At 38.3% G+C, this 15,792-nt stretch overlaps 1 pseudogene; it reads right to left on the bottom strand.

Annotated features, from left to right (window-relative positions):
* The window catches only part of LOC122479513, a 71,228-nt pseudogene that overhangs the window by 21,231 nt on the left and 34,205 nt on the right, over nucleotides 1–15,792 (bottom strand).

The following is a 15,792-nucleotide window of genomic DNA, read 5'->3' as shown; positions in this document are numbered from 1 at the left end:
GGCAATAGAAGCCTAGGGAGGAGGAGAATGGCCAGACTCACATGCCTAGTTTGTAATAGAGTCAAGACTGGAACCCATAACTCTTAGCTTGAGTCCAGTGTTCTCCACACCTATGCCAGGCTGGCTCCTTCAAACTAGCAGCTGTTGTCTTTCTCTGGGGCTGGCTGCTCTAGTGGAAGAATCCATAGTCTAGGGACTAGCCATAGGAGGGAGGAGGCTGGACTATGTTGCTGTATTGGGTGGTTCTGCAAGTCACTGTAATTTTTCTTTACAGAAATCCCTCTCATATGCTGGTGCACATGGCCCAGCATCCTGCATGGGCTTCCTTGGGACCTCTACCCCGGTGTTGATGCCTGTGTCCCTGCTACGAAGCATAGAAAATATCAACTAATTTACCTATGCTATTTCCTGAGTCTGCAACTGTATTCTCAGAACTGTCAAATTCTCTCCAAGAACTTTTAAACTTTCTATTTTCACCTTATGGTAATTTAACAAGAGTAATGGATAACCAGATACCAGTGAGTATTGCCACATGCTTTCAGAGCCCATGTTAGATTTTATGGTGATGACTGTATAAGCACCAAGTAGGACTACTTTAATAATGGGGTATATTAGAGATGATAAGAGGTGGGACAGTGAGTCATCACACCATACAGAGGCATTTGGGATAAAGACTTCAAAATGCCTTGTGCAGCAGCAGCCAGAACTACCATCATTTTATGAGTGAGGATGTAGTTTTAAAGAAGCAACATCATCTACTACATTAAGTTAACATTACATTTATGATACTATTTTTAGGTAATTTCCAATGTTGTTTGTATTTCATAAGGGCCTAAGAGCTATAAGAAGTTTATTCCTTGTTTGAGTTTATACACAGATAAAAAATATTAAAATAAATAATTTAAGTGGTCATTGAGAATCTACAAAAATTTTTTTTCCTTTAAAGGGGGTCTGCATATTATTCTGACTTGAGAAACGCTACTTGGGGGAAACAGCACCTACTCCCAGAAGTGCAGCCTTCGCCTCCTGGCCTTCTCCTCTCTCCCTCTCATTTTGCTTTTTGCCTTGTTAGTGGACCCCAAGGGAGAGTGTGTACAGAAGATAACTAGGTAAGAGACAGCTTGGCTACACCTCATTCACACCATGAAGGAGGCCTCCCATCTTCCTTCCTTGGCATGGGTTGGTTAAGGGGACATTTCAGAGATCGATGGGGATGGAAGCAAAAAAATAGAAGAATCAGAAACAGAACCCTATGAAAAACTGTTAAAGATGAAACTAAAGAGAAGGCACAGCAGTAACTGAGCTTTAATATAGTAACTTCAAATTCCTGTGTGAATGGGGCAGGTCTGTCTGTTCTCTTGTGTTTCTTCAAATGACCCCACTGCTGCCACTAAGAATTTAGGAAGGACAGAAAGAGATCCTCTTATTTTCCCCAATTCTCTCATGGATTTGAAATTAGACCTCAAACCCCAATACTCATGTCTAGGGCTCTGCTCTAGGTCAGACCCCTTGAGCTGGACTTTATCTGCTCATCATTTTCGAGTCCCTGGTAGTGTGTTGCACCAGATCTACCCTGATACCTGTGGTCCCCAATGCTTGCCTAAATCCACTTTGTTTCCTGCTTTAGGAAACCTCCCCAGTTTCTTCTTTCTCCCCACAGGGGACCATCCCCAGTTGCATACAGTTGCCATTTTCAGACAGTCAGTCATGTGGAAAACTGTTTCTGGTGAGAAGACACCTCTCTCAACTTCACCTGGCTGTAGTTGGCCACAGGGACCCAGTGGTAAATTTTCTGGGGACCATGGCAAGCTTCCTCTTCTTCCAGTAGTTCTTTTTGTTAAATTCCTTCACAGTGCGTTCCCTACCATAGGATGAAGATTTCTCCAGACATTCTTTCCAACATCTTCACAAGGGCTCTGGATTAAATGTCTGCTTATAAATTGTTTTGCTAATCCTTTTATACATGTTCATTTCTTTAACCTGAGAGACAATAACATGGATTTTAAGGGTATATGCTTAGTCTATTACAAAGCATACATTTTTGTTATACACCTGATATGAAGAAAGTTTTTCTAAAAAATGGCTGTAAATATGCAAGTGCAAGTATACATGTATAAACATAACAATTATAACAATAATTATACTAACAGTAGAAACTACTGGTGAACACTTCATATGTTCCATATCTCAATTAACTTCACCATAATTCTGAGAAATAGCAGGTGCCAACTATTATGAGCCCTGTCACAAGTTTTGTTAGTGGTGAGACAAAATTTTGACTCAAAATTATTCTACTCACACACAACATTTCAAGTTCAAATTAGCTCCACAAAATCTTGAACTGTGGTAGAATGTTTGCATAAATGGCAATCATTCCATTCTCTGTATTCATGCCTTTAGGTGGTTTCACCCTGACTCTGGGATTGGCCATATGACTTGCTTGGGCCAAAGGGACAATACGTATTAACACAGGCAAACACTTGAAAAGGGATTGTGCATTAGGGCTGGCCACATTCTTGCCACTCTTGGGAACTCTGTAACTACTACCATAAGAACTATTCTGGGTTAGTCTCCTGGAGGATGAAACTCTGAAGTTGACATGATCTTTCCCAGCTGAGATCTCTCCTAGACTAATCAGCCCAGTGATCACCAGACATGTAGGTAAAGCTGTCTTAGACCATAAAGCTGCAGTGGAGCTGGCCCAGAAGAGCTACCCAGCTGACCTTCAGAACCAGAGGAAATGCTTTCTGTTGTTTTAAGTCCATTACATTTTGTGGTTGACTTGTTAATATCAAAAGCTGATACACAGTGTACTTTATTTCTTTGAATCTGTTTAGAAGCCAATATAATGCTATATGTCAATACTCAAGATATATTTGAACCAGTGATGTCAAAGTTTTGTTAGGGGGTTCTGACTTACTACCTCTTCAGGTGGTAAGTTATTCTGAGAAGCCACAGCAGTTATGTAAGCTACCACTATCACTGAGCCTTGGGGAAGCCAAATCCTCGAAGGCAGTGTTGGATGGCAAATTTGTTTTGCAAGGCCTACCCTGGCACCGAAAATTACGAATATAATATGAATTTTCAGATTTCATCACAATGAACTTTGTTACCTGAATTAAAGCAAAACAAAACTTCTCATCTATCAAATGTTCAAAACCACTTAACCAAATTTTATCTCTAACTAGAATTCTTCACAGAATTTATCTACTTTATATGATAAATATTCATATGAGTAAAGTATGGCACATACAGCTCAACTGGTAACCTATGGAAAAGGCATATTTCTTACTGACTCAGATTCATAAAGAGTGCATCTGCTGTTAATACTCACATCAGCAGCTTTGATCACACCATTGTTGATGAATCCAATCTGCAAAGTGATATCAGTAAAATCACCTTCTCAATACAACCATGCTTCTAAACAAACACATCTGATCACAGTTGTCAGTCTACCTAACCTATGAACATGATTTGATGTGACAGTTACTTGGAGGGACATGGAAGCTGATGCCCCATTTGACTAGGATTCCAGCAGAAAGTCTTGATCAGTTTTAGACAGCATCCAAATACTCCTTGCAAGTGGTGTGGAATTTGGTAATTGTCTTTACTGTTGGTTGGTTATCACTGAACAATGTTTTAGGCATTTCCTAAAAGTTTTGATCTCACTCACTTCGTATTTTCCGAGGAATGGGTGGTGGCCACCAGTTATCAGCATGTCATCATCACACTCTAGAAAAGGCCAATTGGGTGGCCAGCCCTAGGGGAAATGACTCTGTTAATATGCGGGATGCTTCATAAATTGTAGAAGCAAAGAGATGGGGGAAGGGGGCTTGAGATAATCAGGCTTAGTGGTTTTCAATGGGGGTAGTCACATGCTTTAAACAACAATTTAAAAGTTTGTGGGGACATTAAAATTCACAACAACAACTAAAACACCCCATGCCTACTATTATTATTCTGGTTTAGTCATATCTAAGAATTTATATATCCAAATTATACATTATTTCGTTATAAGTTACTTTCTTTTAATTTTTTATACAACATTAAGGCATTGTGTGATTATTTTGCAGTTATGTGTATAAGCAGGTTATATTATTATGAACTTTACTTTGGGATATTAAAAGGGGCATTAAAACCCCATAGGAGGATGTGAGGCTGGAAAGGTTGAGAACCAATGATTTGTTGAACTCAGCCTCCTTTGCATTCAGGCTCCTTGTTCATAGAATGCCCATTGAGGGCACCTCTGGCTTCTGAGGGGATACCCCCAGTGCCTGCAAACTTATAATTATAAGGCAACCTTTTCTATTGTTGCAAAGTGCCAATGAACTAAGGTGTTCACAGTTTTTCTTTCTGTAGTGGTAGCCTGGGACAAGTTAAGTTTGTCTTGAATATTTAGTGAAGTTTGGTAGTTACAATGTTCACAAAAATCATGGCTATTCCTGTGTCTGTTTATTCCACCTGCATGATGCAGAGGCTAAGTGAACATTCCCAGGAGCAGCAGACCCTAGTGTATTTCATGACAAAACATGTTCCCTGTAAGGTTAGGGTTTTGATCCTCCCTCGACTCAGATAATTTCAGCTTGATTTATTTTAATGATTTAAAACATAAACATTTTGGGGCGCCTGGGTGGCTCAGTCGGTTAAGCAGCTGACTTCAGCTCAGGTCATGATCTCATGGTCCGTGAGTTCGAGCCCCGCATCGGGCTCTGTGCTGACAGCTCAGAGCCTGGAGCCTGTTTCAGATTCTGTGTCTCCTTCTCTCTGACCCTCCCCTGTTCATGCTCTGTCTCTCTCTGTCTCAAAAATAAATAAAACGTTAAAAAAATAAATAAATAAAACATAAACATTTTAAAGAATTAAAGTCAATGAAAAAGTAATACATGTTACATCTGAGTCAAAACTTATAGAGATTACATCTATTTTACACAAAAATCTTGTAAGACAGGTAGATTACTTTCACCAGTTTGTGGGTGAGGAAACTGAGGGGGCTTGTCAAGGTGACCTTGTGAGTGAGTGGCAGTTCAAGAGCAGGGCATGAACACAGATCTGGCTCAGGTCCAGCGTTCTTCACCACATGCTAAACACACCCTTTGTAGATGAGAGTCTATGACCAGTGGGACAAAAGCAAGCTGTGGTACAGGACTAGAAGGACATGATGGCATTGGCACAGCCAGGACTGCTGACAGTCACAGCTGTTATGGTGACTCTTACTTGTTGGTGGACCATGGCACTGACAGCTCCTAGTGATGGGGTTTGGAGTGGTGGGGTCTGGAGCTGATGGCCAAGAAATGATTTTGTAGATGTCTTTGATGCAAAAAGGTGATTTTATTAAAGCATGGGGACAGGACTGGGGTTGTGAAGAGTGATTGGTTATATACTATGGAGTTATGGGAGGTAAAGGCAAAAGAGAGGCCTCCAGAAGGACTTTCACATGCTATAAAGAGGATTCAGAAGACACTGGAGGCCTTGTTATTGTCAAGCTAAAGTTATTTTCCCTCTGGTAAGACATTAACATTAAGACAGTAGGGAGTCCTGGAGAAATGTTCTGCTCTGTATTTGCCTAAAGTATTTATAAATGGGCTGCAGGTTATAAGAAAATTTAATTTTATCTACCATTTCCTTCTTAACTTAAAAAAAGTTTTTTTAGGGGGGCCTGGGTGGCTCAGTCGGTTGAGCGACCAACTTCAGCTCAGGTCATGATCTCACAGCTCGTGAGTTTGAGCCCTGCGTCGGACTATGTGCTGACAGCGTGGAGCCTGGAGGCTACTTCAGATTCTGTATCTGTCTCTCTTTCTGCCCCTAACCCACTTGCATTCTGTCTCTGTCTCTCTCAAAAGTAAATAAAACATTAAAAAAAATTTTTTTTAATTTTTAATGTTTAATTTACTTTTGAGAGAGTGAGAGACAGAGCACAAGTGTGGGAGGGGCAAAGAGAAAGGGAGAAACAGAATCTGAACAGGCTCCAGGCTTTGAGCTGTCAGCACAAAGCCTGATGCTGGGCTTGAACCCACAGATCACGAGATCATGACCTGAACTGAAGTTGGATGCTTAACTGACTCAGCCACCTAAGTGCCCCCATTTCCTTCTTATCTTTGTTTCCCACATCACTATGGAGGGGAGGGTAATGTTGGGGCTCCAGGAAACTGAGTCTATAGGTTTCTGGAGATTAGGCTATTGATAAGATAGCCTTTTTCTTGTAATCTACTAAGACATTTGTAAACTGATGGAGACTCATGCCCTGCATGATTGTGATCTCTATCAGTTAACCATTTGTTTTCTCCTTTCCTTTGTTCTTAGGCAGCCAGGAGTGCTTGAGGAATGTCACACATAACCCTTGCCTTATGCTCCCTCATCACTAGCAGAGCAGGCTTGGTTACTCCAAACACTCCTCCAGTTCTTTCCATGTAGCAGGTGATTCTACTCCTTGGAACGTTTAATGCTGCAGCCACAAATTCCTGCAAAAGGTTGAGTCCCCAAAGCCACATAAGTGCAATTTAATAGTTTATTTCCTCACCCATGTACCATTATCTAGCCCTCTGCCTAGTCAAAGAAACTCAGTTATTTAGCACTTAGAATATTTACAAATTTGTGCAACCATCACCATAATCTAATTTTAGAACATTTTAAGCATCCTCAAAGAAACGTGGATCTACCAAGCAGTGACTCCTTATCTTCCTCCAGTCCCCTAGTACTAGACAACTACTAATCTACTTTTTGTCTCCATAGATTTGCCTGTTTGGAACATTTCATATAAATGTAATCTTACAATATGTGGTCTTTTGTGGTCTGGCTTCTTTAACTTGGCATAATGTTGTCAAGGTTCATTCATGTTGTAGCATGGAATAGTACTCCATTCTTTTTTATGGCTGCATAATATTCCAAAGTAGAGATATACCATATTTTGCTTACCCATTCATCAATTGATGGACATTTGGGTTGTTTCTACTTTTGGCTATTCGTGTATAAATTTTTGTGTGGACACATGCCTTTAATTCTCTTGGGTAGATACCTAGTTATGGAATTGTTGGGTTATGTAGCCACTACCTTTAACATCCTTAGAAACCGCCATGGTATTTTCCAAAAATGGCTGTGCCATTTTTCATGCCCACCAGCAATGTATGAAGATTTCAATTTCTCCACATCTTTATCAATAGTTATTACTGTCTTATGATTTATACTCATTCTAGTGCATGTGAAGTTGTATCTCACTATAGTTTTGATTTGCATTTCTCTGGTGACTAAGGCTGTGAGCATCTTTTCATGTGCTTGTTAGTCATTCTTAGACCTTCTCTGTTTACACAAATCCTTTATTGGGACTGCTTTTGATACTGACCCAGGTTCTGGGCTGTGAGCTGTGACTGTCCTGTGCCCCAGTTACCCCTGGGAAATGCCTCATGAAGTTGACTAATCATACTTTAGAAGGTATTGTTGGTAGGCAGCAATGGTGACCTGGGATATACATGTTATCCATTTGGAGCCCAGAGCTACATACTCTCTGTCAAAAGAGACTTCAGAGGTGATCTTTATCATCTCCTTCAATTTATAGAAAAAGATATTGGTGCTTGGCAGTTTGTGGGAGATCACACGGCTTTTTAGGGGCAAAGCCATAACTCCTCACTCCTATGCTGTTCCACTTTAAAACTTGTAACCACAGAGGCCCCAGTCACATCCCAGCTCAACATCAGTCCTCTCAGCCTTTCATTTTGCCTTGAATAGCAGCTTCCTCCTCGCATTGAGTCTATCCATCCCTTTATGACCCCAAAGCACCAACTCACTCTGTTCCACCAGGAAGCCATCAGCTTTCCCCCTCAGTGATGCTCTTCATTACTCCTCCTCCCAGTATAAATATTTAAATATCCTCCTGTGCCAGGCACAATTCTAGGCCCAACAACTCCACATTTCAGAAGAGGGGAATTTCAGAGAATCCTTTACTTGCCTAGGTGCAGCCATGCCTTATATCTTAACCACTGGACTAGGATTGGAAATCATCTGCTATTGCACAGGAAATGCAATCGCTTTACTGGTGCATCACTAATACATGAAAATATTCAGACAAAGAAGCAACACAAATGAACTACAAAGGGAGATTTAAATATAATACTAAGGCTTTGACTTCCCTGAGATTAGGTTTTTCACCATCAATTGTTATAAGGGTAAGATAACTCTTGCCCTAAATTTTGGAAGGTAGCAAAATATTTTCCCTTTCAGGGAAATATTGCCCCATTTTTCTTCATTCTGGACTGTAGCTAATATAAAATACACAGAGCATTGGAGGCATAGAAGTGGAAGGAATCAAAAGTCCTCTAGAGCAGAGTGCCTGGTTGTCAGGGCCTCACAGCCTACCGTCATCTGGAGTCTCATTTTCCAAAAATATCCGGTTACTTGCACATGGCTTGAAAACTGGGTTCCAAGCTGTAACGCCATTTCTTTATCTTCTTCTTTTGGGATAGCCAAGATAGTTTGCATTTCCATGTAAAAATTTTCCTGCCCTTCTATGTGGACCTCACCTGTAAGGCATAAACACAGGACAATGTTCAGTTGAAAGTCCCAGACTGGGGGCTCTCAGTGATATTTGGTTTATGGGGAGCAAGTTGCTTTAGTCTGTGGAGAGCTGGACTTTGTATCATTTGGTTAAACCACTTTTTTCTTTATTTTTTTAATGTTTATTTATTTGTTTTTGGAGAGAGGGAGAGGCAGAGAGAGAAAGGAAGAGAGAGAGAATCCCAAGCAGGTTCCATGCTCAGCATGGCCAAGCCTGACCCAGGGCTCAATCTCACGACCATGAGATTATGACCTGAGCAGATATCAAGAGTCAGATGCTTAAGCAGCTGAACCACCCCAGTGCCCTTAAACTACTTTTTTCTAATTAATCTTCATTGTGCACAAACAGCTGTATGACCCTGGGTCTTTCCCTTCCTCTCTCTTGGCCTCAGTTTCCTCATCTGTCAAGTGGGATGGTGAGATCCATGATGTGCTGGACTTGAGCATACAGACAAACCTGGCTACATATCCAGGCACTGTCATCTCTTTGTTCGGTGACTTTGGCCAAGGTATTAAACTGTCATTTCCTCCTCTGTAAAATCAGGGTGGAGGTGGGTTAATAATAATATGTACCTCAGTTAGGTGATATTAGAATTATTGAATCAAAGAAGATAAGTAGCTTGTAAAAGGACACAAAGATTTAAAATGGCAAAGCTGAGGGGGCGCCTGGGTGGCTCAGTCAGTCTTGCAGGTCATGGGTTTGAAGCCTGAGTCATGGGTTTCAGGCTCAGGTCATGGTCTTGCACTTCATGGGTTTGAGGCCTGAGTCAGGCTCAGTGTTGACAGTGCAGAGCCCAATTGGGACTCTCTTTCTTTCTCCCTCTCTCTCTGCCCCTTCCTGCCTCTCGCTGTCTCTCTCAAAATAAATAAATAAACTTAAAAAAGAAAAGGCAAAGTTGAGGTTGTTTCTTTCCCTAAAACCAGCCAGCTCTTGCTGGTTTAGCTGATACTTTGGCTTGCCCAGTACATCCTTATCCTTACCATTTTGTAGGTTATACCAGAAGAGGCATTTGGCCCTAGTTTAAACACTTGGAAGGCATTTTTACTTTAAAATGAAATAAAGTACTAAATACTTCAGTATTTTCACTTTAAAACTAGCCAGTGTATGTCAACTGTAATTCAATTAAGAATAGCAACAACAACAAAAATTAGCCAAAAGATTCCTGTGCTGTTAAAATAAGTGAAGTGAAGTGTGCTGTTAAAATAAGTGTTATTTTTGCCAGGAGTCAAAGGATTTCTTGAAATTATTTCTTGGGGCAACAAAATGTGAGTCATGCAAAATGGTTAAAAAAAAAGCACTCTTCCAGATTTTAGCAAAAGACTAAAAGCTTATAGAACTCTCCATTCTAGTTATTTAGAAGAGGGTACTAGGTTCTGTGAAAATTACTATTTTCTTTTACCTAAGACCGATAGTAATTCTTTTAGGAAATAACTGTGCTTCTCAACCCTGGTTACACATTAGAGTCATCTGGGGAATGTTTAGATAAATACTGATGCTCTCATCCTGTACTCCAGTTCTGATTTCATTGGCCTGAGATGGGATTTTGGTATTGGTATTTAAAAAATATATATACTAACTAGGTCTTTGCCAGTGTAGTAAGTCAAAGAAGACAAACAAAGAAATAAATTATAGTATCAAGATTGGAAAAGGTAAATAAAACTGTCATGATATGTTTGTGTGTACAGAAAATTGAAGAGAATCTATAAGACTATTAAAACAGTAAGTGCATTTAGTAAAGTTCTTAGATAAAAGGTCAGTATATAAAAGCTAATTGTGTTTTTATGTATTAGACACAAGCAAGTAGAAAATTAAATAAAAATATCATTTAAAACAGCATTATAAAACACCAAATACTAGGTATAAATATTAGAAAGGGTGTGCAAGATCTCTATATAAAAACTGCAAAGTTACTGAGAGAAATTAAAGTAAATCTGAGTAAAAGGTGGTATCTATCATATTCATGGATTTAAATGTAATACTGTTAAGATTTTGAGTCTCTCAATTTGATATTGTTTCAATGCAATACAAGTCAAAATCCCAGCAAGTTATTTTTAGTAAAAATTGATGAACTGATAAATGTATATGGAAATGCAAAGAACCTAAAACAGCTAAGGTCATATTGAGAAAGAAGTAGGAAAATGACATTATACTCTCAGATTTCAAGACTTACTATAGAGTTATAGCAAGTAAGACAGTGAGGTCTATTACAAATACAGATAAACAGATGAATGGAATATCAGTTCAGAAATAGAACAACACATATGTAGACACATGGAAAATAATAAAAGCACTGCAATTCAATAAAGGAAAAAATAGTTTTAATAGATGGTGTTAGGTCAATTGGATATACACTTGAACAAAATTGAAACTTGACCCCTGCATCATGCCATATAGAAAAGTTAATTTGAGATGGATCAGAGACCTAAACATCAAGGCTAAAGCATTTTATCAAGCTTCTAGGACAAAACTGAAAAATATCTTCATAACCTTTGGATAGGCAAGAATTTCTTCATGGGCACAATAGCATTAACCATTAAGAAAAGACTGATAAATTGTACTTCATTAAAATCAAGAACTTTTGTTGATGAAAAAGAATTGTGAAGACAGTGAACATGCAATCCACAGGCTGGGAGAAGATATGTATGATACTTCTAATCAACAAAGAACTTACACCAAAAACATAGAAACTTTCTATTAATTTGTAAGTAAATCAATTACTTATTATATTAGTAATTGCATTAAAAATATATATAATTACAGCAATATAATTATAATATTAATTTAATGATCACTTTTAGTTAATTAAAAAAACAGGCAAAAGGCTTGAACAAATATCTCATAAAAGAGAATATAAAAATGGTCAATACACATATGAGAAGTGTTCAGTATCAACAGTCATGAAAGAAATTTAATTGAATCCACAATGAGATACTACTTCATCAGATTAGATAAAGCTAAAAAGACTGATAACAACAGAACAATGCAATTCTCATAATTGCTAATAAGAGTATAACTGGAATATTTTTTTTTTCAATATTTGGCATTAACTACTAAAGGTAAACATATAAAAACACTATTATTTGGCATTTCTACTCCTGGGTATATTTCATTGGAAATGAGTGCTTATGTTCATTAAAAAAATGTATAAATTATAGAAATTTTATTAATAACATACTCAAGTTGAAAATAGCTCAGTAGTGCATCAGTAGTAGAATGGATAAATAAATTGTGGAATATTTATATAATGGAATACTCCTGTACAATGAAGAAGAACTACTACCGATCTATGCAACAACATGGATGAATTTTCCACACTCAATGTTGAATAAAAGAAGTAGGCACAAAGAAAGTTATATTATAAGATTTCATTAATATGAGGTTCAGAAGAGGTAAAACTTTGGAAGGGTTACTGACTGAGAAGGAGCAAGAGGAAGCTTTCTGGGGGTGCTGGAAGTGTTCTAAATATGTTTTTATTAAGAAAAGATGCTGAATTTTGTCAAATGCTTTTTCTGCATCTATTGACAGGAGCATATGGTTCTTATCCTTTCTTTTATTAATGTGGTGTATCACATTGATTGATTTGCAAATATTGAACCAGCCCTGCAGCCCAGGAATGAATCCCACTTGATCATGGTGAATGATTCTTTTTATATGCTGTTGAATTCGATTTGCTAGTATCTTGTTAAGAATTTCTACATCCATGTTCATCAGGGATATTGGCCTGTAATTCTCCTTTTTTGTGGGGTCTACATCTGGTTTGGGAATCAAGGTAATGCTGGTTTCATAGAATGAGTATGAAAGTTTTCCTTCTGTTTCTGTTTTTTGGAATACCTTGAGAAGGATATGTATTAATTCCACTTTAAATGTCTGGTAGAATTCCCCAGGGAAGCCATCTGGCCCAGTACTCTTATTTGTTGGGAGATTTTTGATAACTGATTGAATTTCTTCACTACTTATGGGTGTGTTCAAATTTTCTATTTCTTCCCATTTGAGTTTTGGTAGTGTGTGGGTGTCTAGGAATTTGCCCATTTCTTCCAGGTTGTCCAGTTTGCTGGCATATAATTTTTCATAGTATTCTCTGATAATTGCTTGTATTTCTGGGGGATTGGTTGTGATTAATCCATTTTCATTCATGATTTTATATATTTGGGTCCTCTCTCTTTTCTTTTTGAGAAGTCTGGCTAGGAGTTTATCAATTTTGTTTATTTTTTCAAAAAACCCACTCGTAGTTTCATTAATCTGTTCTACTGTTTTTTTGGATTCTATATTGTTTATTTCTGCTCTGATATTTATTATTTCTCTTCTTCTGCTGGCTTTGCGGTTTCTTTGTTGTTCTGCTTCTAGTTCCTTTAGGTGTGCTTTTAGATTTTGTATTTGGGATTTTTCTTGTTTCTTGAGATAGGCCTGGATTGCAATGTATTTACCTCTTAGGGCTGCCTTTGCTGCATCCCAAAGGGTTTGGATTGTTGTTTTTTCATTTTCATTTGTTTCCATATATTTTTAAATTTCTTCTTTAACTGCCTGATTGACTCATCCATTCTTTAGTAGGATGTTCTTTAACCTCCATGTGTTCGAAGGTTTTCCAAACTTTTTCCTGTGGTTGATTTCAAGGTTCATAGCATTGTGATCCAAAAGTGTGCATGGTATGATATCAATTCTTTTATATTTATTGTGGGCTGTTTTGTGACCCGGTATGTGATCTATCTTGGAGAATGTTCCATGCGCACTTGAGAAGAATGTGTATTCTGCTGCTTTAGGATGAAAAGATCTAAATATACCTGTCAAGTCCATCTGGTCCAGTGTATCATTCAGGGCCATTGTTTCTTTATTGATTTTCTGTCTAGATGATCTGTCCATTCCTTTAAGTGGAATATTAAAGTCTCCTGCAATTACCACATTCTTACCAATAAGATTGCTTATGTTTGTGATTTATATATTTGGGTGCTTCCGAATTCAGTGCATAAACATTTATAATTGTTAGCTCTCCTTGATGGATAGACCCCGTAATTATGATATAATGCCGTTCTTCATCTCTTGTTACAGCCTTTAGCTTAAAATCTAGTTTGTCTGGGGGTGCCTGGGTGGCTCAGTCAGTTGGGCAACCGACTTTGGCTCAGGTCATGATCTTGCAGTTTGTGAGTTCGAGCTGTGCATCAGGCTCTGTGCTGACAGCTCAGAGCCTGGAGCCTACTTCGGAGTCTGTGTTTCCCCCCTCTCTCTTCCCCTCCCCTGCTCACACTCTGTGTCTGTCTCTCAATAATAAATAAACATTAAAAAAATTAAAATCTAGTTTGTCTGATATAAGTATGGATACTCCAGCTTTCTTTTGACTTCCAGTAGCATGATGGTTCTCCAACCCCTCACTTTCAATGTGAAGGTGTCCTCAGGTCTAAAATGGGTCTCTTGTAGACAGCAAATAGATGGGTCTTGTTTTGTTTTTTGTTGTTGTTGTTGTTGTTGTTGTTGTAATCCATTCTGATACTCTATGTCTTTTGATTGGAGCATTCAGTCCATTTACATTCAGTGTTATTAGTGAAAGATATGGATTTAGAGTTATTGTGTTATCTGTAGTTTTCATGCTTGTAGTGATGTCTCTGATACTTTGTGGTCTTTGCAACATTCCCCAGAGTCCCCCTTAGGATCTCTTATAGGGCTGGTTTAGTGGTGATGAATTTCTTCAGTTTTTGTTTGTCTGGGAAAACCTTTATCTTCTTCTATTCTGAATGACAGGCTTGCTGGATAAAGGATTCTTGGCTGCATATTTTTTCTATTCATCACATTGAAAATTTCCTGCCACTCCTTTCTGGCCTGCCAAGTTTCAGTAGATATGTCTGCTACTACCCTTATGTGTCTACACTTTTAGGTTAAGGCCCATTTATCCCTAGCTGCTTTCAGAATTCTCTCTTTATCTTTGTATTTTGCCAGTTTCACTATGATATGTCATGCAGAAGATTGATTCAAGTTATATCTGAAGGGAGTTCTCTGTGCCTCCTGGATTTCAATGTTTGTTTCCTTCCCCAGATTGGGGAAGTTCTCAGCTATGATTTTTTCAAGTATACCTTCAGCCTCTTTCTTTCTCTCTTCTTCTGGAACTCCTATGATATGGATATTGTTCTATTTCATTGACTCACTTATTTCTCTAATTCTCCCCTTGTGGTTCAGAATTTTTTATCTTTTTCTCAGCTTCATCTTTTCCCATAATTTTATCTTCTATTTCACTTAATCTCCCTTCTGCCTCTTCAGTCCTTGCTGTCACCACCTCTAGTTTATTTTGCACCTCATTTATAGCATTTTAAAATTCATTATGACTATTTTTTAGTTCCTTGATCTCTGTAGCAATAGATTCTCTGCTGTCTTCTATGCTTTTTTTTTCAAGCCCAGCCATTAATCTTATGACTATTATTCTAAATTGTTATTCAGTTATATTGTTTATATCTGTTTTGATCAATTCTTCAGCTGTCATTTCTTCCTGGAATTTCTTTTGAGGAGAATTCCTCCATTTCATCATTTTGGCTAGTTTTCTGTCCCCTACGTGTTTTAAAAGCTTGTTATGTGTCCTGTACCTGCAATCACTACTATATTAAAGAGGGGTCATACACTGCCCAGGGCTTGGCCCTTCATGAGGTGTTTTTTGGAGTGTTACTTGCTCTCTGTTGTTGTGACTGTTGTTACTTTATCCCTACTCCTAGTCATGTTTTGGACCCTCCACCAGGTGTGCTTTGATTTGTTCATTGAAGTAGCCCTGGAAAAGAAAAGAAACAAACAAAAAACAAACAGAAAACAAAAACAAGTAAACACACACACACACACACACACACAAACCAAAAACACAAATCAGAAACACCAACTACAAGTAAACAACAGGGTAGAGGTGGTGCTGATGGACGAGGCCTTATTCCATGCAAAGGAAGAAATGACAGGAGCAGGAAAAAAGAAAAAAAAATATAAATTGACCGGACAGAGAAACTATATGGCTTAAGCCAGAGAGAGAGAAAGGAAAATAAAGAAGGAGGTATAGTCAGAGAAAGACAAATATCATATGACTTCACTCATATGAGTACTTTAAAACATAGAACAGATGAACACAAGGGAAGGGAAGCAAAAATAATATAAAAACAGGGAGAGGGGACAAAACATAAGAGACCCTTAAATATGGAGAATAAACAGAGGGTTACTGGAGTGGTTGTGGGAGGGGGGATGGGCTAAATGGGTAAGGGGCACTAAGGGATCTACTCCTGAAATCATTG

The sequence above is a fragment of the Prionailurus bengalensis genome, chromosome C1, assembly GCF_016509475.1.
Source record: "Prionailurus bengalensis isolate Pbe53 chromosome C1, Fcat_Pben_1.1_paternal_pri, whole genome shotgun sequence".
Taxonomy (NCBI): domain Eukaryota; kingdom Metazoa; phylum Chordata; class Mammalia; order Carnivora; family Felidae; genus Prionailurus; species Prionailurus bengalensis.
This window is presented reverse-complemented; position numbering and strand designations above follow the sequence as displayed.